General features: G+C 30.3%; 1 pseudogene; it reads left to right on the top strand.

Annotated features, from left to right (window-relative positions):
• The first annotated feature begins 11291 nt into the window (after positions 1-11291).
• On the top strand, positions 11292-11410 carry LOC120586412 (uncharacterized; annotated as a pseudogene).
• The last annotated feature ends 16291 nt before the right edge of the window (positions 11411-27701 follow it).

Genomic DNA, 27701 nt, shown 5'->3' with positions numbered 1-27701 from the left:
AAAATATACCAATTTAAAAGACCACATTAATAGATAGTGTTTGTCATAATTGCTGAATGATAATAAACCCAAATTCATCAATGGCTTACCACTATAGATATATATTTGTTATTGCATTTACATGAGACATGGATTGGCTGCATTTAGGTGAACTAAACCCAGGCGTATATGTATTTTCATTGGGGAATTCAGTCTTCAGAGTTAACTTGTATATGTTCTTGTCATAGTGGAGACACAGAAATGGGTCAATTGAAATATTGTAATTGCATTTAAAGTGTCTACTTGGATATGACCCTTGCCATTGGCAGAGATGAATTCACTCACACAATATGTATGAGCCAGTCACATGACAAGGGATATGGATGCTACTTCTGTTGTAATGAGTGAGAAGCTATTTGAGAACAAGAAATCCAATCCACCATAAATGTTATATAATGCAAATATAAGCTCACCAAATAAATTCGGAAAAATAATGTAAATAATACTTACATCATCAATATAACCTCCAATGTTATACTAAAGCATCAAAACACTAATCAGTGAAATCCAAAATATAAAATAAATGAAGCTTACATATGTGAAATGTCAATGCAAAAATGGCAAGAGGTTCATATAATATGATCTTGTGCATAATTGATAAGGAGAGTATACAGTATTTTCTTATATTTAGTAAATATAATTAATGAAAACTGCTAGAAAAGTTTACAAATACTTTTTAAAAAGTTGACTGAATTCTATAGTACATTAAATTAGAGTTTACCATTCAGTAGCACTTAAGATATCAGACAAAATAATATGCAATCGATGGAAAAATTTATAGAATATGAAACTATATACCAATTGAATTATAAATGTCATTGATGTATGTAAAGCATATCCAAATGAAAGGAGATTTAAACGTGTTATCTAGTTATAAAGTTTCAAAAGTACAAAAATGACAGTTTTACATAATCATCAAAAATTTAATAAATGTCAATCCAAATAACTTCAATTATTTGGAAGGATCTGGAGAAGTTGATTATGAAATATAAGTATTTGAAAGCAATTAAGGGAAATCTTAAAAAATAGAAACTTTTATTTCATTATTATGTATTTATAATACATAAATATTATATGTAATTATAATATACACTATTAGCAAAAATATTATTCATTACCCTATAATCAGATGCAAATATTTATGGAAACTAGGTCATAAAAAAGATGGTTTTAAAAATTAAGGGAATGATGTAATACCTATAAAATGGCATTAAGAGAAATTGTTCTCATAGAAAAAAATGAACAGTACTACTTTGCATCATACACATAAAGAAATTTTATGTTTATTAAAAATTAATGAGAAAAATATCTTTGATCTCAGGTTATGAGGGAATGAATGTTTCACTTTAAAATTAAATCTTTTATACAATATTTAATTATATAGACAAAGTTGAAAATAGCAAAGAAATTGAAATAAAATTTTTGCATCATATATGGCACTATTTAAATCACACACAAACAATATTGAAAATATGTTAAATGATTCTATTTATTCATAGTAAAAGCAAAACATTAAAAGAAAAATAGACAAATCTATATAAATAAGAAATCTTACAAAAATTAAAATGATATTACCACTGAAAATATTAAAAGCTTCATTCAAATGTAACAGGTACTGTTTAAAAGAAATCAGACTTTCAAAAATACACTTTTTCAGTTATAACTTCATAACAGTATAGTAGAGCAAGAGACTTCTATAATGGAAGTAGAAGTATAAATTTTTATTACCTTGGAAAGCAATAATATTTAGTGATATTGATTATATACCTATCTACAATCTAGCATTTTTTCTTCTACATATATACCCTGGAAATGGTCTTATAAATGTACACCCAGTGACGTGTTTAAAAATATCAACTGCAGTATTATTTACATAATTCAATAATAGGGAACATTCATTATCAGGGAAATGGTTAAATTAAGTTGTCAGTGGATGAACTATATAATATTGCTTATATATGAACAAACTTCTACATGTCATCATGAATGAATCTCCATAACAAGATGAATTAAAAAAATACTTAGAAAATAATACATAAATTGTAAGCTTTATAGACAACATATAAATGGTGATAGCAATAGGACAATCATTAAGTCGCGCAAACATACATATAAAATACATAGTAGTGGATAAAAATGTAGTGGAGCAGTACATACCAAAGTCATAATAGTGGTTACTCTAGAAGAAAAAAAATGAATTTTCAAAGAGAGAAATGAATTTTAAATTTAACCTGAATTTTGTTAATAATATAAATAACATAAATGAAGCAAAAATTAAAAATGTAAACATGCTAATTTTGAATGAAGTCCATATTATTAGGTGTTTGCTTTATTTTTCCTTTACTATCTATGGTTGAAACAAAACTTCTACATGGGGAAGAAAAACAAAAACTCAGATTATGTTTTTATTGTACTCAATATGTTTATCCTATACCATTACTCTCACTTAAAGGAGAACTCAGGTAATAAGACATATTAAAAAAGTAAGTAAACCTGTAATGCAATGTAATGTCTATGAGAGTGGAGAGTTTTGCCTGTTTTGTTCATTGCTGTAATGCCTTCGTGTTAAACAGCATCAGGCACATAGTGACAAGTACATGTCTTATTGATTGAATAAATAATAAATGAATGTATTAATGGAAGTAGTGTTCTAGGAAATTGTGATGTACTATAATAATTTTTACTTAACTTCTTTGGTGGGAAATTTAATTTCTATATAAGTTCCTTTATCTTTTTATATGTATCTATATAATAAAATATTTTCTTTATCTTCATGAGTCATGGTATAGGGCATAGGGGTCAGCAAATGACTGCACACAGGCCAAATGCAGTCTGCCATCTGTTGTTGTATGACCCATGAGCCACACATACAGGTTTTGTATTTTGAATGGTTGAAACAAGTCAAACGAATAATATTTTGCGACATGTTAAATTATATAAAACTCAATTTTAGTATCCATAAAGTTTTATTGGAGCACAGCCATGCTCATTTGGTTGCACATTCTGTATGGCTATTTTTGTGCTAAATAGCAGAATTGAGTAGTTGTGACAAAAACCGTATGGTCCAAAAAGCTTAAAATATTTACTTTCTGGCCCTTGACAGAAAACATTTGCCTACTTACTCTTGGTATAGCAATATCGATAATTATATCATAGCTAAGCTTTCCATTCTCTGACGTACTCCTCAAAATTGGCTTAAGTTTTTCTTTCATGCCCATACTTATAAATAGTGTATGTACGTATGCATGGAAAGATGTTTGCTTGCAAGTAATTGATTACTTCCTCCTTCTTTCTATCCAGAAGAGGAGGTCAGATAGCTGGTCTTGTTTGAAAATCCTCCCTCTGCCCAGTAGCTAATAGGCTTCTACATAGTAGAAAGTAGAAATATGAATTAATGCATGGATAAATATGCATCTTTTAATTTATTCTTTCGATAGAAGTCTCTGGGAATTGCTCACATGTCAGTCAACTAGAGAAGAATCTATTTTATATCAATTTTTAAAATATATATGCAGGTTCAACTCTATGACAGATGACTAATTGTTTAGTATAAATTATGTGTTAAAGTTATTGCATGGAAATTGCATCTCTAAATATCTAACTTACACATGAATTGCTAAGAGGGAAAAACACTTTCTATTTTTGCATTACATGTTTGGGATGGTGATACACAATTATAATATTTAGAGTACTATGTTTATTGAAATTCTTATTCTAAAATGCAAATAAGAAAAGTTTTTAGAGATTTTTAAGGAAGTTAATCAGAGCTGACAGAGAGCAGAGATCATTGTAGGAATTCATTAAATGTAGTTATTTTTATATGTTTAAGTAAAGTGAGGCCTTAAATGGATCTTTTTATTTGTTATAGTTACTGTTCATACTTCAAAGCCTAATTTACATTTTTTAATATCTGAAGTGATAGAATTTTGTTTAAATTAATTTTTAAAAGGAAGTTTTTAACAAATTTTAAAGAAGTTTTAGAATAGTTTATAAAGACAGATGCCTTTAAAATCAAGAATAATACCATGTTTTGGTTAAGAGTTCCATTCAGCTCCCTTCCCATAAATAGTTTAGGTACTATTTCTCTTTTCTAAAGCATAGGCCCCCAATAAAATGAATACCGATATTATTTTGGGCATAGCTTCTTCTTAAGCATGATATAAGGAAAGAATACACTCTTAATTTCATTAAAAATACACTCTTAATTTCATTAAAAACAAATAAACACCAACCTATATATTTTCTGGACTGTCTCTTTGGATTTCTAATACCAAAAATATTAAAATGTAATAATTTCTAATGGCATTTTTTGTATATCTTCTCTTTTAAATGGATGTTAAAAAAACTAGCTGTTATGACTGGCTTTTGGAAGTAAACATTTTTTCCATTTATAAGCTTGTAACAATTACTTAGTCATGTAAGTTAAGATTACTCCATATGTTTGATAGAAATGTTAAAAATGATCCCTAAAAATAAAAAAAATCATGCAGACAAATTAACTTTATTTTTAACACTCACTTCATCCTTGAAAATTTCAGTAGGTTAAGCTATATATTTTGAAAGCAATTAGAATGGGTGTGTGTTCATATTCACACTATTTTTAATTTTTCATATCAAAGATGAAATCATGAATATTTAGCATAAAAATTTAGTTCAAGAAAGTTATAAGGGCATGACCAAAATTTTGCCTAAATCTTACCTGTTGGAAAATTTATTCATAGATTTAAAAAAGTTTGAATCAGAAAATCAAAAGGAAAAATTCTTAGTGGACTACATTAGGGGAAGTGATGATAAAGAGCATCCTTCATAAGGCATGAAATTTACATGTCAAACAAGAGCATATATAAACAAAGTAGGCCTTTCAAGAATGGGGATTCAGTATAAATATTTAATTACATAGATGATGGAGGGTTGTACTATCAAAATTTTATCACTGAAGTAACCCAGATTGAAGAACTCCACACAGCAGTTACCACTCGTTGGTAGGGGCCCATAAAAGAGAGGAAAATGGAGCTAAAAAATGGAGAAGTTTAGAGGAGAGGAACCGTTCTGTATGGGGATTTATGGAAAAAAACAGGGTGGAGGTGAGCTCGAACTCTGGGGATGGTGCCTGACCAGGTTTTTGCTGGTATATCTAATGCAGTGCGAGAAGCTAAAGCTTATCTGTGATAGACAACACTGGGGACCGGAATTAGGTCCAAGGCAAAGTCAGTGTTTTTGCTAAGCTAGAATTCTATGGTAGGATACAGCCGTTAGAGGAGTGCTTTTCAGTGACACCCGGTTAGTTTATTATCAATAATTCATTTCCCTCCAACCTACTCTCTGTACACTTTTAGTAGGCCAACCTATCACTTAAGTTTGAGTTCAGTAGCTGTTTCACTACTGTGTTCAAACAAGACTGCAATACGATTGTCAGAATCTTCACATATCTACCAGAATTGGTTTTCTGTAAATATAATATTAATGATCAGTAAAGCATATAAATACATATTTACCTAATATATAATGATGAGTTCATTTATTTTAAAGGCATAATCTTTGTTGTTGTGTACTGAATTATGTACACCAGGGATGATCGGATTCCAGAGAGTGTCACTGGCTATGTCATGGCATTTAGATGTCTGAGTTAGGTAAAGCATGTACGAAGCACAGTAAAGAAAGACCTCTCTTTCAATACACCTGTGAGAGAGCTCCTGTGTCTTGTTTATTCTAGAAATGGCATAAAAGCCTGTGTACTCAAAATGTTCCATGACAACACTCGATTCGCTTTTCATAAATTATATGATGTACCGAAATGCTGCTTTTTAAAAATCGTTTTAAAATAATTTGCGGCAGTTTGAAATCCAGATATAGTCATAATATATTATTGTCTTTAGACGCTACTTGACTTCACTTCTGCTTGCTATTTCATGGATGTATTTATTAGTCATTATACATTTATTACTTTTGATTGTGCTTAATTACTGTGCTATGGATGGATTTTGCTCTCTTGATTTGTACCAATGTCATCTATGCATAAACTTGGAATGCTTTTATTTCAAGCAAAATGTAGATTGATAAAAATTAAACATAGGTTGAAACTTTTGGAATGACTAGTTATTAGATAATAGAAATGATAGTCTAACCAAAGGAGATTATGAACTTATTAATTTTCTCTAATGTAGCAACTTATTATTTAAGGTAAGGTTTTATTTTATAGTGCTATAGAATTTCTATCTTATTATCATTATTTTTGTCAGGATGTGTGCTTAGATTTTGCCATATGTCTATAGTCTAACTTTGGTCGCCCTGAGTGCTTCTTTTTGGTTGGCCACCAGGGTAAGTCTTACTGTGCTCATCTTGTCTGCTGAATGGTGAGGTGCTGTGCAATATCTAATTGGGCCAAACAAAAGTTTTGGATAAAAGATGTTTTTAAGTAACACATATGTGGAAAAATTGCACCTGAACCAATAAATGTGTTAGGGAATAGTGGATACCATATATACAATCTAGCTGGGGCCATTATTTTTGAGCCCATAGAAATTTACAGTACAAATGAGTATAAGATGTTTGGTCAAAACCATTGCTAAATCTTAAAATGATGATAAGTGATGTCCTCTTTTCTTTCTAAATATCAAAGCAGTTATAAAAGAGTCAGATCAATGAATATTAAAATATTGTCTTCTTTGATCAAAAGCAGAGCTAGATTATATATTGGGTCTTTGAACAAACTGGACTTCTTTAGATGTACTCCCGATTCTTGCCTTTGAATGATATGCTGGAAGAAGTGATTCTCTCTACAAAGCAGTTATATCATACTTGCTGACTCACCCTCATCCAGCCACATTGTAGGAGACAGAGAGAAACAACTTTTGGATATGATTCTAAAAGCTTGACTTTGTCCCAAACATCTGCCTACATCTATTTACATGTAGAAGCGAGAGTAGTGAAGTCTTCGACTATTCTGAAAGCAAAAGATCTGCAAAGATAGAATAGTATGCTCCATGTTTTCTACCACCTGCCACAAGGACCTATTGCTTCATGTCTAGCCCATTTGGAAAATCTGAAGTGTAGAGAAAGAAGACATAAGTGTTACTAATCTAGAACCTCTGTCAAAGAAGTATGAGTACTGGGATTATCATTGACTGTAATGTCCCCAAAATTTGTTCAGATATTTCTTTCTAGCATCTAAAATACCTGGTGTATGAAAAACTGTTACTGATGTTTCCTCTTTATTTGTAGATTACCTCCTTTTTATCTCTCAATGAAGTTTTAAGATTTAAGGTTCTTGATGTTTGGATTAATGAAATTTTACTAGAATATACCTCTAACATATGACTCTAACAGTTCAAACTATTTTTTTTTAATTATAAACACAACTTCTTTTTTAAAATACCTTTCTTTTTGAAACCTCTTATGACTCTGCACACAATTTACAATTTTCACACAAATATTTAATACTTTTTAACTTATATCTGATTATCTGATTATCTAATATCTAATGGATAGATAAATGGATAGATAGGTAGGTAGATGATAGATGATAGATAGATAGATAGATAGATAGATAGATAGATAGATAGATGATAGATCAAGCTTCCAAATTATATATTTGGTAAATTACTGGAATTATCCACATTCCTAAGTCAAATTTTATAAACTTGAACACATCACACATCATACACACTCCAAAACAAAACAGAGCAAAAAAACCCCAAAAACCTAAAAGCCAGTTGCTAAAGATTTAAGAGGTACAAATAAGGGAGATATTCTATTCTCTCTCTACCCCACTCAAAGATGATTATTTTCATTTTACTTCCCAAATACTTTCCATAGCAAAAACATCTATAATAATCCTAAAGGACTTGTATTATTATGTTTGTAATAAGTAAATAGAATTCTTTTGAAAATAAGACAAAATGATGAGAAAAAACAGCCTTCAGTACGCTTCACTTAAATAAATCTTTAAAAATATGCTCCAGAGGTCAAATTTAAATTATTCATTTATTTTGTGAAATTGCAGCAGAAGGTAATGTTGACCCGTAATCAGATTCTCAGATTGGTAATAAACATTGAGGAAGGAGAGCCTTATATTTTATTTGAGCAAAAGTATAACATGCTTATAAACCCTACATTTTAATCATATCATGATTATGAAGCAAGCTACCATGAGAAATACGTAATGATTAAGCACTATCGATCATATTTTAATACATTACATATTGATCTATGATACAGCATAATTATTTACATGCAGACAGGATTTTATAAACATAATCTCAGGCAATTTTACATTTCACCTTAGTGACCTTAGAGCAGTGGTATGCCTGAGACAGCTTACAGTGGCTCATAGAACCTATCAGCAGCGTATCTTCTTCATTTGCATTTAATGAGGACATGTAGGCTGATTTAAATCAGGCATGGAGTATGTTTCTCATAAAAGTTGATGAACACTTCAGCCAAGACTTCTTCCTACCTAAAGGAAGAGCCTGTTTTTAGACCCTTACCAGCATGCCACTGCTTACAGTCCAAATAAAATATTCAGAATTCATAATTTAAAATATTTTTAATTTAGCAAAATACATTATTTTGACTTTTCCTTATGATATGAACAGACAAGAAATATTCAAATCTCTTAATGTTTAGTCCAAGAATGATTTTAACTCTGCTGACATTTAAATATACCACATCATTCTTTCTTCCTTCAGAGCAAGTGCAGAGTTGAATTTTGTTATGAATTTCTAACCAAATATTTCTTCATTCACATTTATATATAGTTGCCTGCTTTTAACCTTTCAAAATGAATGATAAATTGCATCTGCCAGTGAACCAAGTCACCGTTCAGCTAATATAATCTTTACTTAAGATCAAATAGGCACTGATCGTTTTACAGATTTTATTTTATTACTGTCAGTTGGGTCATACATTTTTCTAAAGTGAAAGTAAGAAAACAACCAGTTGAAATATTTTGAAAGATAATGTTCTGGAAGGTAACAATTCACTGTTGAAAACCACAGTGAGATTGCTGACAAAAGATCAAGTTCTGGTCAATGAAACACAATTTGCTTTCCTCCTTCCTGTAACTACTCTTTTGTAATGTATATAGATGTGAAAATGTAAAAAGTATTTTTTTTCTATTAAAGAAACAAACATCTCTTTTCAGCATCCCTGAGACATTGAATACTAATAATATAATACAACTAAATTTAAAGAGATGATTTATTTTACATAGAGAGATATATTTAGAAATACAAATACATCTTAATTAGCAATCTCTGACTAGAATCAGTAAAATGTTACAGTTGTTTCTTGCAATTATTGAACTTTCAGTAATGCACACACACATAAACACACATACCCCTCATATTTCATTCTAAAGTTTATAGATACTTAAAGGCCTTCTTTTACTTAAGCAGGGCAAAAAAAATATAAAGTTAGTGTCTTACCTTTGGAAGTTGTCTTAAAAGTTTTCAACTCTTTAACATTTACAGAAATCTCTATAAAACCAAACATTTATAGGATTGTCTTTTGAGATTTATGAAGGTGGAAAAATTGAAGCCCCAATTTTTCCATCAAACCCTCCTTTATCAGAGAATGATAGCTAATCTTTATGGTAGTAAGACAGAGAGATATGCTAAGTTCAGAGAAGCCAGATAGGTAAATGTGTGACTACGATGAGAACATTGAAAACTGTATTAATTGATGGCCTGAAAATATACAACTGTACCATTGAGAAATTGCTTTTACCTATTCAAGCAGGTAGCATAAACCTCTGTAAGGAAATGAATGAACTCTCTTAATAAATTGAACATCTAGAAAATCTAAAACTATTAATTTGAATATGGCAACAAAGTAAATTGGACAGATTTTAATTCTTTGAGCCTTTAATAAAATCAGGCAATCAAGTAAAAAAAAGTATAAAAGAAAAATGCCAAAATGAAAAACAACAGTAAACTGAACAGAGTATAGGCAATTGAGAAACATTAAAAGCTTAAAAATTACAAAATTGTAAAAACCTGAACGAAGATATCCATAGAGTGCCAAGAGGACATTGCATTCATAAATTAAGTAACATATATATATGCATATATATTTATATATACATATATATATATGTATTTTTTCAAAGTAAGTTATAATTGTTCTACTCCAAATAAAATTGAAAGAAGAACTAGCATAAAAAGCAGCCCCTAGTGAAAAGTATAAAACTGAAAAGGAAAGAAATGGAAAATATGAGAAATACATTTAAGAGGTTCAACATCACAAGGAAAATGTGGGAGGGCATAATTAGCTAAATACGAACCAGTAGTAGAAGAGAATTCACCAGACAGAATAATATCATACACTGAGAAATACTAAGACTGTTTAAAATGACGTGACTTTAGACAAATCACCAATCAATGTTATAATTTTAAAGATAAAACATAAAAATAATAAAAGGCAATGTACAACACAAAAAGAACAAATGTAGCATCATATTTTTGCATTAGCAATGATAAATGGTAGAAAATAATAGTTTACTGCTTTTAAAGATTTGAATGCAATTAAAAAAAAAATTGTCATACACATTCAAGCAATCAACCTGGAGTACAAAAGTCGTTTTTCGTCAAGTAAGCACATGGCACATTTATCTCTCTTGCACTCATTTTCAGGAAATTATTTGAGAATTTAATTTAGAACATCATGGAACTAATCTAAGAGAGAAGAGGTTGTGATAGCTATCAACAGTTCTTTAAAACCGGTGAAACAAAGATCAACAGGAAGACAGCTGTCTAAGAAACCATCAAGGCACCTAGTCCCTGATGGAACAGAGTAGAGAGCTTCAGAATAGAGCTTTTTTGGAGAAAAAGAAAAAAGTAGAAAAGAAAAAAAGTAGACAGGGGCCATTATAAAGAGAAGCATTTCAAAGAGAAAATAAGAGTAAAGAGAAACTCTAGAAAAAAGTAAGACCCAAACATCATCACAAAAAAAAAAAAAATATAATATTAAGAAAATCCTACCTGTTTGAAGCAAATTAATTGTGGCTGGCAGATTTAAACAAATGATAGAGAATTTTAATTTGAAGGCATATGTTAAATAATGTGTGTGCCTAAAGGACCTAGCATTAGATCTAAAAAATAATATGATCATAACACACATGCATCCCAGAATAGGTTGCATTAATTTATATAGTAGTTGCATAGTAAGTGTTGTTTTAACTTCTGTGACCAAAGCACGGGAAAACTTCATAATGGATTTATGATATAAATTAATATGTTAAAGACAGTGACAAGGTCTATGGCCATGGCACCCTGAACAAGCCAGATCCCGTCTGATCTTGGATGCTAAGCAGGGTTGGGCCTGGTTAGTACTGAGATGGGAGACCACCTAGGAAGACTAGGTGCTGTATGCATAAAAATTAAATTAAAAATAAGGGATTGTAAGCCGACAAGATCCTTGCAGTCTGTGAGGTGAACCAAGGGTTGCCTCGCCTTAAAAAAAAAAAAAAAAAGACGGTGATAATATAAATATAAATGGTCTTTGTAGAAATTAGAATAAGGATGTGGGATGAGAAAACTAGAGGTTAGTATGTGAGACAAACACATCTTAATATGGGGAATACTGAGACCTGTGAAAATTTAATAAAAAGATGTTACGTATATAATTGAACTTATGAACGTAATCAATAGATGATCGAGACTTCAAAGAAATATTAAAAATTATAGGCTATTAGGTACTAGATGGTAGAGTAATATAGTGTTTAGTTTTGGCAAATCAATACAATATAAAAAATATTAGTTAGAATTACACAGATATCCACAAGAAGAATTACAATCAGTAGTAGTGAAAAGAGGATATCTAACACATTAGGACTGAAGGAAAGAAGAGAAGAGACAAAAGACCATTGCTTTTATTCAGAAATTACTCTGAACAATTGGCTATGTTCTATTTACATAGATTGCTCTGAAACATTGAAAAAAATAAAAATAGTAATACAAATTTACAAAAAAACTATTAGATTTTTTCCATCAGTCCTTGGGAAATACTATTTTGGTGAGTGTAGCTGCATCTATTTTTCTGTACTATGTAATATATAAAATGCTATTTTTCCCTGATTTTACTTACTTAATATTTAATATTATCAAACGTTCAGATTATATTCCATGTAATTAATTCCAATTCTTCAGGATGCTTTAAAATTTCTTCGATAATGTTAACTCTGTCAATCTCCTTTAAGACTATTCTAAGATAGTTTGTAACAGTTGACATCACTGCAGATATGTTTACTTCAAAATATGAAACATTTTACTAGAACCATTTGTAATTATATATTTACATAATGATCTTTGTTGTTTGTCTTCCACTTAATTAATAATTTCAAAGTCAAAGAAAACTTTTTAAGTCTTTTTTCTTGTGTGCGTGTGTTTGTAGGTGTGTATGATTAGATCATCTTTAAATTATGAGAAAAATCCTTTCAAAACAGAGATTAGAAGCATCATATCTAAGAAGAAATATATTACAGAAGCCAGTAATATTTAAATATCTCCTTTGTTTTCTTTTAAGAAAGTGAATAATTGTTGAATATGATACAAGTTAATATTAATGTAACACATAGACCTGTTTCTGGAACTAAATATTTGTCTAGAAGACAAATAAGCATCTTAGAGGGCATATCTTAATACAGAAGACATCAAAAAATGATACATCCTGGTTGAATTGAATAATCATCTAATTAAGTCTTCTTGATGTGAGTTAGATATTGACTACAGAAATACAGTTTTATTGCCTTTTATTAATATTAACTATTGTTCTAGTCTCTGCACTTTGTTACTCTCTGTAAATGTAAAACTATCCTAAAACTTGAAGCTTATTTAAATATTTTACAAAAGTAATTAAACTAAAAATTCACAGTGAAAAAGATAAAAACAAGAAAATCCAGGCAGATGGGGATCATACAAAGATCTTTCCATCAAAGTATTTAGAGACTGAGAGACACCTTATATAGGAAAAATGGGATTTCAGGACATGCATCTTGTTTTTCCTGGTCATCTGCGACCTCTTGTCAAAGAAGTATTGTATGGCCATGATAAAAACCAAAGATTTATGTGTAGGGTAAATGGAGTAAGTCCCATGTGCAACAGTAAAATAATTTGAATGTGTGTTCTGACTCTACAGTTGGCGAGCTATTCCAGATTTTAGCATATCACTTGATGGCTCCATGAGTTACTTTTCTAATAAATAAAATGAGGATAATACTAATACCTATCACTAATTTGTTATGTTAATTAAATGAAATACTTGATGAAAGCACTAGGACAGTGATTAGTATATCGTAAGTGCTCTATAAATGTTTCCTACCATTACTTGATGAAAAATATAGACTAGTGATACAGGTGAAATTGTCTGCCCAGTACATTAAAAGGAATGTAATGTTCTAAGGTGAAAACCATTCTGTACCTCAAGAATAATGTATCTAGTTAAATGCAGTTGTATTTCCTGGTGTTCGGCGGGGAGCTAAGCTCATCAAACAAAGGAGATAAGATATAAGAAAAAATGTTGTATTATTAAGTGTACAAAATTAAACCAATTACTATAATCTCCTTAAAGCCTCCGATAAGCTAAAGGGAGATATATATAGAATTTAACCAGGTTCACCATGCATTGCAACCCCAGAGACTGCAATTCCATGAAACTATGAAGGTGAGTGTACAATATGAGTAGCTGCACATAGTAGGCATGCGTTTTCCAAATGTATTTGACTCATTTTCTGTAAAGAATTCAAAATAGTGATCCTCGAAACAGTCTTTCAGAAATTTTGAATTAAGGTCAAATTCAGATATTAATAGTTGTCAATATGTATATACATAAAATCTCAAACTCTCCAAAACAGACTACCCTTTACATTTGGTCATGATTAGCATAGTTACACTCAAGTTTTCAACATAATTCCTTTGAAAACTTAAATGCTTTTGACATTAGAATAAACAATTCAATTTAAATTATGACATAGATTTAAAAATCTGTGTCACTTATAGTGTTTCTTAGCAAATGTAACCACACATTGCCATGTATATATGTTTTCCATAAACATGAGGTAGAACGTAAGGAAAATAAGTGAGATGCTTGACAGACATATTTGCACACACACACACACACACACACACAGCAACAAAACAAGAGGCAATGATGACTAGATTAATTTAAAGTGCATTTTAGCATTTATGTTCATGGCCTTTGAGAATGTTGTCTCTCTTCTCAGAAGGGATGTGGGCTGGTCATTTCCATTCATTCTGATCCCATGGTTATATTAAAAATGATGCCAAGAATCTCTTGAAGTAGCACATTTTTTACTTATCTGGATGCTGCAGGACTTCTCAGCAAAGTGCTTACAAGCCAGAAAAGAGTGGACTCAAATATTCAAAATATTAAGTAAAAGGAACTATCAGCCTAGAATAATGTATCCAGCTAAGCTCTCTTTTAGATATGAAAGAGAAATAAAGACCTGTCCAGACATACAAAAACTGAGAGAATTCTCCACTATGAGGCCTGCACTACAGTAAATACTGAAAGGGTTCAGCTCATCTAAAACAAAATGGCAAAAACAAAACAAAACAAAACAAAAAAACATAATTAGGAGTAAGATGAATATCAGGCAAATAGAAGCAGAGGAGTACAACCCTTTCAGGGCATTATAAGATTAAACAATAAGAAGAGATTTTCTATAGCAAGATAGTAATGAACGTTTAGTGTACATAGGGACAAATTGAGACAACAATGACTGAAAAGGGGAGGATTCAAAGATCCAAATTCTCAAAGGGGAATGGAGATAAGGCACAGGCAGAAGAAAATGGATGACTGTGTATATATAACTATCTTTTTCGTATTCGTAATGGTAACCACATACCATAGAGTCAGAACTGAAGTATATAACATAAAACAAGAAGAACCAGAGGGAAAAACCCACAGAAGCCAACCAAAATAAAGAAAACAGAAACACAAGGACAAGGAAGCAATGGAAACATCAAGCTACCAGAAAGATAAAATGGCTATAAGAAGACCTCATATTTCAATAATCACCCTAAATATAAATGGACTGAACTCACCAATAAAAAGGCACAGAGTTGCAGAGTGGATCAAAAAACAAAACCCAACCATATGCTGCCTCCAGGAGAAACATCTTAGCTCCAAAAATAAATATAGACTCAAAGTGAAAGGGTGGAAAATGATATTTCAAGCAAATGACATTCAGAAAAAAAAGTGGCAGTAGCAGTACTAATATCAGTTGAAATGGACTTCAAAATAAAAAAAGGTAAAGAAAGGTACTGAGGGACACTTCATAATGACAAAGGGAATCATACACTAAGAAGACATAACACATTGATATATATGCTCCCAATCAGAGAGTCCCAAAATATGTAAAGCAATTACTAACAGAACTAAAGGGAGAAACAGACCAAAACACTATTGTAGGAGGGGACCTAAATACCCCACTGTTGGATATGGACAGATCAGCCAAACAAAAAATCAATAAGGAAATCACATCCTTAATGATACATTAGACCAACTGGACATAATTAACATTTACAGAGCCTTCCATCCCAAAACAGCAGCTTATACATTCTTCTCTAGTGCACATGGAATGTTCTCAAGGATCTACCACCTACTGGGACACAGAGATAGCCTTGACAAATATAAGAGGGTTGAAATCATACTAACCATATTCTCCGATCATAATGCTTTGAAACTAGAGATCAACTGCAACAAGAAATCAGGAAGAACCACAGATACATGGATATTAAACAACATGCTACTGAAGAGTAACTGGGTCAGAGAAGAAATAAAAAAGAGAGATCAAGAGATACATAGAAATGAATGATAATGGATGATATATTAGTTTTTAATTTTGTGAGTGTTCTAGAATCCTTTGATAATTTGATGACAGCTGCTGCCAGTATAAATATATGAGTATACAGGGCACATCCATTCAAGATTGTGGCTACAATTTCAGACTCCTTGAAATCTTTTCATGGCTTGTGATTCTCGGACTTTAATCTAGATATTAAGGACATTTTCACATCTTGCTTAGTTAAAGAAGAGAATTTTTTAAAAAAGAGTACTTCACTTATACTAATTTGAGAAGAATGTAATTTCATTTAATGGGTGTGATAGCGTTCTCTAATGCATGCCGAGGTGTTTAAAAACACATGTAATAAAGATGGTTAATAGAGTGCTAACCTCTAGAAAATCTTTATATTGGAAAAAAAAATGTTATTTAATAGAAAAAAAATAAAAAGATAATTTTCATTTTTTATAAGAATCCAGATTTAAATTACACAGTTTTCACTGAGAAATTTAAATATTGTGAAAGAATAAACAGCTTTGCGTAGAGCAGCAAAGCCAAAGTAATAGACTTATTTCAATGTAGTTATAGTTTAAATAAATGTAGTCTTTTTAAAACATTTTATGATTTTTAGTAAGGGTGAACTTGGGCAGAACAAATAATAATTTTTATATTTAAATATACCAAAGATCAAAATCATGCAAAATTTAATATAAGAAAAATAGTCATTTTAATTCAAGAATTGTAGGCTTATTTGATGTTAGAAAGGAACATATGAAATATCTATTCATATCATCTTATTTTACAGATGAAGAAAAAGAAAATTAAAATAGATTGTCTTACTGAGAGTCAATAGCTAACAGGTATAGGATATATTATAGTTTCTTTACATTTAACATCTTAGTTTAAAAATGCTTTGTCTTTCAAATTTTTCAATTGTCATAAAATAATATAGACATTTTATTGCATAGTTGTATATTATTGAACAAATAATAAATGCAATGAGAATAGTTTGATATACTCATAAATATATTTTGTGATTGTCTCTCCTGAATCAGAAAATGTACAAATATTAAAAATATAATGGTTAACAAAATTGAAATAATACTTGCTATCCCAGAGCTTGCAGTGTAGTGGCAAAAACAAACAAAAATCAAGTGGGGCTATTGAAATTAGTGTAACAAGGTTTATGACTTTCATATTGTAAGATCAAATTGAAATCTATAGCAGGGCCAGCTACTCTGGACTGGCACTGTCCAGGTACATCTCTTAGAAACTAATGTCTAAACCACAAATGGACCAATATCTTTACATGTGACCACTTCAACAAATTTCTTCCATCCTGTTTCATTCTCTGCTTACAGTCACACAATTCTAAGAGATTATTACAACACAGAATTCAGATAGAGAAAAAGGTGATAATACATAGTGCATGTTTTCTATAAAGTTGTTTTCTTTTTTTTGATCATTATATGATTACTTATAATAAATTTTTAATTCCTGTATACAGACATATTGCATAGAACATCATCATGAAGTTGCAAGGTAACAACAATAATTTAGGTTAAAAAAATACTGCTGTAAGAATTGTTGCAATAGACAAAAACTCAGCTTTCGTAGAATAATATGCTTGAAAATATGTGAATTTTGAGCTACATTATATTATTATATTTTAGACAGGGCTCCACCAAGATGGTAAAAGTCAAATATTGGGTTTTAGATAGATGAGAAATTAGATTGTAAGTAATATTTACTAATGGTAAAATATTTTGACTATTTTCTCATATATTTAGTGGCTGTGTCTTTTGTGATTTACTATACTTCTATTTTCTCTCGAGTGTTTAGTTGCAAGTTCTAAGACCTTGTGTAAAATAGTTCAGAATATTTTAATTTTATGGTCTTATATGACTCAAATAAGGAATACATAATTATATCATGGGCTTTATAGACCGCTGAAGGGGATTCTCTTAAAATTTTAGTGAGATGTAACATAATTTGACTTTACCCATTTAAATTTCAGCTAAAGGATAAAAATCAATGAAATGAGCATTTGATATTTCTAATATGAGAACAATGTAACTCTTAGAACTGGCTAACATCTAGATTGTAGAAAAGTTACTTTAAGGAATATGTCAATAATTATGTTAAAAGTTTTAAATTAAAATGATACCCTTATTCAGCATTAGCAGTCTTATATTTATTGGGGTTTGGGGGTTGGATATTGTTTTCTTTTATATATCAGTCAAACAAACTATAGGTTATTCCTAATTTCATTATTCTTTTAATGCTGCACAGAAAGTAAAAGTTATATTTATATAAATAAAAACTAGTTTAATCAGCAATTATTAGCTAAGGAATTGCCAAAGACTATAACAATGCTTTTATGTTTTCATTATATACATATGGAATTAACATACTCTTAGAATAATGTTTTTCACCTTGTGTCCCCTGGATCTCTAGAGGTATCATGGAGTTGACTCATGAAGAAGTAGAAGATTCAAAGGAAGGTGGGGAAAAAAATGGCCTAATTTTAGACTCTGCCAAATTCTGGCTTAACTAGAACATCATGGCTTTTAACCAAAAAGATAGGCTTCTCCACAGTTCTTTTGCTAAAATTATTTTATTGAAATCTCTTTTCTTACATAACATTAGCATACAATTTTTTAGATCAACAATGAATAATTATATAGCCCCATTTATTTCTTCTGTTTCCTTTAAATTCAGACTAAAAAGTTTATCTGCAATTTCTTTTTAAATGCACAGAAATATAAAGCATTAAGCAACTGCAAATTATAGTTATGGTAATTACTTCCTTTTAGTCTTTTATTTCACATTACATTAAATTATGTTACTTCGACAGATCAATTATTCATTAACAAAGGGGTATCAAGAGTCTGAGCACATAGTAAAATACATTATATAGCAAGAGAAACAAATATTAATATTAAAATAAATTTTCTTTGGTAAAATTTATCCCCAAATTAGATATTTTATAAAGGAAACAGAAAAAAGATAAATATCACATAACAATATTTTGCTCAGATGGATTATACTATATAGATAACAGAGTATAAAACATTAAATAAATGGAATTTTAGATTGCAAATGACAGAATCTCCATATACATAATATTTTCTTTTCTTCATGTACCAAATACAAGAATAGAATTTATGTTTTAAGATATGTATATACATTGAATTTATATGATTTATATGATATATGTGCATACAAACGTATCTCAGTGAGTATTCTGTATTTTAAGCTGTTCTTTGGGGCATTCAAAACAATGAAGTATGTTCTCTTATAAACTATGGAAGTATTATCTTTTGAGTCCTCAAGATAGTATAATTTTCATGTTGATTAATCCAGCTATCATTTTTGGGGGCAAATCAGGTTGATATCAGTGAATGATACTGTGATAACATATCCTGAATAAGTTAAATCAATTTAAATCAATTATGTACATGATTTTGTTTTATATTTGTGTTGGAGGACTTCTGAAAAAGTATCGTTTGAGATTCAATTTATTTATTCTTTTCTCTTCCTTTACCTGTCCTTTCCATCGTATTCATTTCTTTTCTTTCTTTGCCTTTACTCTCTTTTCCTTCTTGTTTCTTCAGAGATTTGCTTTCCAAATATCATCCTAAGTGAGAACAGGAACATTTCTGAAACCATTGAGCATATCCTTTCTTTGGAAAATAGGCCACATTACAGTTATTGAGCTCCAATGGTTTTCTGGAACTGGAGCATAATGGCCCATAAGACTGGTTATTACATTTTCTGAACTAATTGTTAACTAGGGCCATAATTAAAATTTAATTATAAAAATAATTTATAAATTATATTAAAAACACATACAATAAATACTCAGCTATCACTTCCTAAATAATTCATTACCTTTCACGATTATTTGTTCACTATTATCACTATTTTTAGATGTGAGGTTATTTATATCTATCACATCTGTATGGCAGAGATATTATATAAAAGTACACTTACCATACATCTCTTCCTAACTCTGCACTGAGTACAGTCCCATGGAAGCTTCATATTGGCCACTATGGTAGTAGCATTTACACTATAGAAATTATAAAATGCTACAAATCAGGATTTGATTTGATTTATTTTGTTGGTTTTCTAGACTTAAGAATGTGATAAATAAAATCTGAATTATACTTAATTATAAAATCACATTGGCTCTATTTATTAAATTTTTAATAGCACAAAAAATGAGAAATTATAGTCAGCATTCTTCACAAAAACAGAGGTATTTGTCTCTTTATTAACTATCAAGAGACAGAGATAGAGACAAAGAGAGACAGAAAAAGATTTATTTTAAGGAACTGGCTCATTCAATTGTGGGAACTGGAAAGTATGAAATTAGTTGGGTAGGCCAGCAGGCTAGAAATTTAGGTCTTCTATTTATCGGATGAGGACAGTCCACATGTTTCATTCAAATTCTGCTGATTTAAATTTAAATTTCATCTGAAAAATACCTTCACAGAAATGTCTAGAATGGTGTTTGACCAAACAACTGGGCACCCTCACCTAACCAAGTTGACACATAAAAGTAGCTATCATGGAAATACTTCTCAGAAATGTAAAAACTATTTTCAAATTTAGTAAAGAAGTTTTTAACGATGCTTCTATATCCTGGCTAGTGTAAGTAATGCTGCAGTGAACATAGGGTGTGTGTATCTTTTCAATTTGGTGCTTTGGATTTCTTTAGATAAATACCCAGAAGTGGAATTCTTTGGTCATATGATAGTTCTATTTTAAATTTTTTGAGGAATTTCCAAACTGTTTTCCATAGTGACTGCACCAACATGCAATCACACCAACAGTGCATGAGGGTTCCCTTTTCTCCAAATCTTTGCCAACACTTGTTTGCTAATTAATAATAGCCATCTGATATATGTGAGGCGATACCTTTTTGTGGTTTCAATTTGCATTTCTCAGATGATTATTGATGTTTAACATCTTTTCATATACCTATTGGTCATAGATATGCCCTCTTTGGAGAAATGTCAAATTTTCTTTTAAATAATTGTTTGTTTTTTTTGGTATTAAGAGGTATGAGTACCTTATATATTTTGGATATTAACCCCTTCTCAAATGTATCATTGGCAAATATCTTCTCTCATTCAATAGGTTGTCTTTTCTTTTGTTGATGGTTTCCTTTACTGTGCAAAAGCTTTTTAGTTTGATGTAATCCTATTTTTTTTTCTTTTGTTTCTCTTGCCCAAGATCCAAACAAATATTACTAAGAGTGACATCAAAGAGTTTACAGCTTATGTTTTCTTCAGGAGTTTTATAGTTTTGGTTTTTACATTTGTCTTTAATCCATTTTGAGTTTATTGTTGTATATGATATAAAAATAAAATGATCCAGTCTTATTCTTTTGCATGTTTCTGTCCAGTTTTCCCAACAACATTTATTGAAAAGACTATCTTTACTCCACTGTATAAGTTTGCCTCCTTTGTCATAGATTAATTGGTCATAAAGGCATGGGTTTATTTCTGGGCTCTCTATTCTGTTTCCTTGATTAATGTGTCTGTTTTTATGCCAACACTGTGCTGTTTTGATTACCATCACCCTCTAGCATAATTTGATATTGGGTAGCATGATACTTCCAACTTCCATCACCTTTCTCAAGAATGCTTTGGTTATACAGGGTCTTTGGTAGTTCCATATAAATTTTATGATTATTTGTTCTAGTTCTGTGAAAAATGCCATTGGTGTTTTGATAGGGGTTGCACTGAATCTGTAGACTGCTTTGGGTAGTATGGACATTTTAACAGTGTTAATTCTTTCTTTCCACACAGTATATTCTTCCATTTGTGTCTTTTTCAATTTCTTCAGTATCTTATGGTTTTCCGAGTATAGGACTTTTATCTCCTTGGTTACATTTATTTCTAGGTATTTTATTTTTTTGGTACAATTGTAAGTGGGATTGTTTTCTTAATTCCTCTTTCTGTTAGTCTGTAGATAAAAAGATGTGGTGAATATATACAGTGGCATGTTATTTGCCATAAAAGAATAAAATCTTGCCATTAGTGACAATATGGGTGGACCTAGAAGGTATTATGCTAAGTGAAATAGGTCAGTAGAGAAAGACAGATACCATATATTTCACGTATATGCGGAATCTAAAAAACAAAATAAATAAACAAACAAGACAGAAAAAAATGTATACATACAGAGAACAAATTGATGGTTGTCAAGTGGGGGGAGTGTTTGGAAAAATGAGTGAAAAATGTGAAGGAATTAAGAAATACACATTGCCAGTTATAAAAATAGTCATGGGGAAGTAGAGTACAGCATAGAGAATACAGCCATTAATACTATAATAACTTTGTCAGATGGCTACTAGGCCTATTGGGGTGATTACCTTGCAAGTTATATAAATGTCTAATCAATATGTTGCACATTTGAAAGTAATATAATATTGTATGTCAACTGTAATTGAAATTTATTTTTAAATTTTAAGAAAGTTTCTGATGTAATTTTCAAATGAGTGAAATTCCATTTTAAGTCTTTATTGTTTCAGTTTTATCTTAGTAGTTAACATAAGAAAATGCATACCAACATTTATACTGGAATTACATTCATTTAATTGAAACTATTTGTTCACTATAGAAAGAAAAATTTAGTAAAAATCACCAAAATAATCAATTGGCTATATGAAACTTATAGTGTATTATATATTTTATTATATGTAAATTGTGAGGTACGTATCTTTTATATCAATAAAATTTATAAGAAATGTGTGTATGTATACCCATATAAAATTAATTTTTTGAGCCAGTTGTTAACATTTACCAAACAATCCTTGATGGCTCTTGAAAAATGTGAATGTATGGCCTACTGTAGTCACATTTTAAGATGGATGAGTAAATATATATTAAAAGAGAAACAATTTAAACTTCTGTTTGTTGAGGTTCAAATAAGAATTTCTTTCCTCCTTTTCTTGGGAAGAGGAAAGTGACTAATGATGTGTCTTGTCCAAATCAGTGGAGGATATTAGAACAAGTATCAGTCCTGAGACCAGAGTTTGCAACTTGGGATGTGGTTATCTAAGTAGACCAGAAATATGGAGAGCCAAGAAATGAAAAGATACAAAGTAAAGGGACCCCCAAAAGGACTAGGGAGTCTGGTTGTCTTTCTTCAAAGGACTATAGAAGCCTATACAGAAATTTGAATGCGTAAGTCAACATCATAACCCAAGTTTATCTTCAGTTTGTTTACCATGCAGGACCAGTGTAGTCAAGTGACATGTGGCATGCAGATCAAAGGAATTTATAGACCACATATAGCACCTGCTCCATAATTAGTTAAGAAACATAAACTGACCCCACATTATCATGATACATCTCTTCTCTGTGTTCTAATGAATTTGAGAATTAAGAGAAATAAATATAGTTTTTCTTTTTAGTTTAAATTTACTAGACTGTACAGTAGATACTGGCATGTATTGCCAGTATTCCTTCTTCAGCACCAAGGCACGATCAGTAGATTTGGTAGCTAACAGCTCTCACTCGGCTCTGTCTCAGAGAATTGTTCTAAGCAGAAGATAGCTAATTTCTCAAGATCGTGGCCACTCTTCCTGGGGATAGCTTAAACATAATGCCTGTGATCTGCGGGAAGGGAAAGGCCTTTTCCTCGTTTCAAGTTACTTTGGAAAAGCAATTTCAACTCTGTGACTTCTTGTAGGATTTGTTGGGTGCTCCGCTAGAACTACATCACTCTTCAACTCCTGAATGGCCCATTCCTTCTCTTAAAACGCAGTCTTTTTTTTCAAAATGTGCTACCAGATAAACCTCATGAACATAACTGAATCATAGAGTCAGAAAACTTAATGAAAGTCTTCCTCCAGGTTACTGCAGGATTATTCCTACAACATACTGAAACTGGATTTTCTCTACTCGGACATTACTTACATAATTTAAAAAATAGTTCCAAGAGTCCCAGCATATTTAAAATAAATATGTGATTTTTTTTTCTTTAACAGAAATAACAATGATCATGTAAAAAATATATGTCTTAGCACTTCTCAGCTCTGAACATTTCTAGGGACACTTTCTCTGTTTGTCAATGACATTGCTATGCATGAATCTGCAACAGTGGGCAAGTAAAACAACTCTTTAAAAGCAAAATATTTAAAACGTGAAATGGTTAGTACCATGACACTATTGATAGGAATTACTGAAATAGTCAAGAAAGCAATAACTGAAAATGAACATACATAAGTAGGACAATTTATTAACACTTTTTCTATGAGCTTTATGTTAAACTTCAAGTTTTCTGTGTAGTAATGACAGATCTTTGCTGTGTATTTCTATGCACATGACAATAAACACCGCATAATTCATGATTTATTAAACCATGGAATGTATTTACCACAATTATAATTTGTGTAAATAGACTTTTGTTTACTAATGAAAACAGCATTTACTAAATATATATCAGTGAATTAACATATAAAGAGATTTAGTCTTCATCTGCCTTATCTCATTGCTATTTTTAAAGTAATATTAAAGATGAATGGATCATAGTTTTAGACTCAATGAAAAATATGATAAGATTGAATTCAACAAATAAAAATAAATATGTCTTTTGGAGAGAATAGCATTTTATATTTCTATGAAAGGTGCATTGGTATCTTAAATATGCAAAATTATAAATACACATTTCTTCATGTTTTATTATTCCTTTATGCTTCCTTTACTATTCAATTCTTTAAATTTTTCCTTCAGATTATTTTTAGCTATTCATCTGTACAGATGCCTATAGATTTGTTTTGTGTCTTTTATTAGGAGGGAAAATTTGGAAAGGTGAAATTTATTTTAAAATGCTAAAACAAATGTCCTATAATTTGTGATTTAGATTATGGATAAATTATGAATAGTGAAATATATGACATTTGAATCTCAGTCATAGAATGTCATAAATTTGTCAAAAACCCTTTAAGTGATTTTGTATTGAATCAATGTAAACATAGCCTATTTTCCAGAAATGCTTCTGTGGTTGATTCTAGGTTAGCATTTGGCACGAGACATTTAAGTGAGATTTGAAGGAGTGAGAAACGGCACCCACTACACTCTGAAAACTGTGCTACGGTTTAACTTTGCATGTCATTGTGAGTCACAGTTTTTTTCTCTTTTTCCCTTTTAATGTCCAGTGTTTCTGACCAACTGCCAGAATTGCGGACCTAAAGACAATTTTCCACTTGCTCCCGTAATCATGTAAGGTATGATGCCTGTAATAAAACCCTTATTCATATCACTTCGATATTGATTCTGCCTCCCTGGACTAAGTGACTGACTTATCTGCTCTACTAACAGTATTTCTAAATGCCTTTATCTAAAGAAATTTGCTGTTAATTATACTTTTGGCTACTCATTTACTTACAGCATCTTCTCTTGAAATCAAGGGAATCACTGGTGAACACCTCTGCAATATAGAGTTTATAAAAATAGTTAAATACATTTTTAAAATGTATTATTTAAAATATATTATTGGTATTCGGCACCTAGAAAAAAAATATTACCTTGTGAAAGTATAGTTGTAGAACATTTCATCTATCCGTTAAAAATGCAAGGAGTTAAACATAAATAGGATATAAAATCTTGTATTTTACTTGTAATTTCTTCTAAGACACTTTTAACTTATAGACAGTTTTTATTAATTTAAAATATATATGCAGACAATGAAAACCAGAAATTATTTCATAACCAAACTTTTAACCCATTTATCAATTCGGCAAGTTTTATTGTTGTTTAGAAAAACATTGTTATACATAATATTTACTACCCAAAATCAATTTCCAAAAATACCTGGTTCTCTCTATCAATAGTAAAATTAATTGTGTATATTTGCCTTCTTTTACTAAGTACTAAAAATAAATCACACTAAAGGGTCTCGTTTGTAGTTTTTCTCTACTGTATTCTAAACAAATATCTTTACGGTATCTCTTTATGATTAACCTTCTCTAAAGCTTTCAATTTCTAGTTCCAGATTCTATTTTTGACTTCCATTTCTTATTCCCCAGGGCTTGTATTTAATCTTCTTTTAGTCTACTTCTTCCAGGAGCAAACTAATGGGTAAGCTTAATGTGCTTCACTACATATGTCTGTCTTAAACTGCCCTCTTCTTCTAAAAGCATCTAAAGTACTTTTATTCTTGAGGGAAATACAAATAAGAAAAAAAGAATTTTGATATAATGTGAAGTGAAAGCAAAATGAGCAATGAATAAGGTATTTTTAGAGAAAGTATATCTGTATCACAGAAAAAAAGAGTCAAGAATGGCACAAATTCCTAGGAATATATACATTTTCGGAAATCTATATTTCCACAAGAATGAAAATAACACATTTTTATACTTACCTTAGGGTTTTTTTGTTTTTTTTCCTCTTTTTTTAAAAAAATGACTTCACCAGATCTTTCTGAAGAATGATTACTGTTAAGTTACGGATTTCTTCCAAATAGCTTGTTTAAATGTTTTAAAAGTATTCTAACTTGCACGTTTGAATTTTACCTTCAAACAAAATAATACTTTTACAAGCATATAAAATTGTATTGGCTTAAAATTTTTATCATGCTGTCTTGAAAATACAGATTTATTCTGTCCAAATCTTCAGAATAGTGTGAAAAACCCTTAAAAGACAATTTTTAAAGTTAAGTATTTGAGTAAAATAAGCATATAAATTAAAAAAATCTCAAAATTTTACCAAAATGATATTATAATAATATACACGTTTGAAGGAATCTGAGTGGTACTTAAAAATAAAATACGATTGATTATAAATAGCTAAAACACATGATGACAAAAAAAAAATTTCGAAAAGCCCTGAGGTTTAAGAAGTCAATCATAAAATATATATTTTAATTTCTTCTAGATACAGGTTACATAATAAAATACATTAGTCGTTAAACATACCATTCTCAGAGTTTTAATAGAACTATTCAAAAATTCAGTAATTACAGTGAAAGAAAGACAAAATGATTAACATATGAAAATATAATTCCGTCTACGGCCATGCTACCCTGAACAAGCCCAATTTCATCTGATCTCGGAAGCTAAGCAGAGTCAGGCCTGGTTAGTACTTGGATGGGAGACCACTTAGGAAGACTACGTGCTTGCTATAGGTGTAAAATAAATAAATAAATAAATAGATAAACAGATAAATAAATAAATAAATAAATAAATAAGGGGTTGTAAGCTGACAAGGCTCTTGCAGTCTGTGAGGTCAACCAAAGGTTGCCTTGCCTAAAAAATAAAAATAAAATAAAATATAATTCCACCTGGAATATATTAAGTGGTAAACACTTAAAACATATTTCAGGTAGGCAAGAAGTTCTAGCCTGCTTATTTTCTTGAAGAGAAAGCCAAGAATATAATGAGGACAAATGATAGAATAATCAAATATAAGCATATTTTACTCATAGTTGTATATTAAAAAACAAGTTGCTATAATTTTGCATAAAAGCAAATATATGCTGTTTCAAGGTTTAATAAAGTTTGTCCAGCTGTACATCACCCAATCCTATACATGTTAAAACATATTAAAAACAACTTTAAAAATCTGCCAATTAGTGTGTGATAAAACCTAAATATACAACTCTTCTAATTGAAAAGATACTCAACGTCATTAATTATTAGGAAAATGCAAATCATATCTTCAATGAGATATCATCTGATGTCTTTAGAATAGTTATTATCAAAAAGACAAGGGATGACAAGTGTTTGTGAGGATACAGAGATGAGGAACATTTGTGCGCCATTGATGGGGATGCAAATTGGTGCAGCCCCTATGGAAAACAGTATGGAAGTTCCTCAAGAAATTAAAAATGGAACTATCAT

This window comes from Pteropus medius, unplaced genomic scaffold (assembly GCF_902729225.1).
Source record: "Pteropus medius unplaced genomic scaffold, Ma_sr-lr_union100, whole genome shotgun sequence".
Lineage (NCBI taxonomy): Eukaryota > Metazoa > Chordata > Mammalia > Chiroptera > Pteropodidae > Pteropus > Pteropus medius.
The sequence above is the reverse complement of the archived record's forward strand: the minus strand, read 5'-3'. Positions and strand labels throughout refer to the sequence as shown.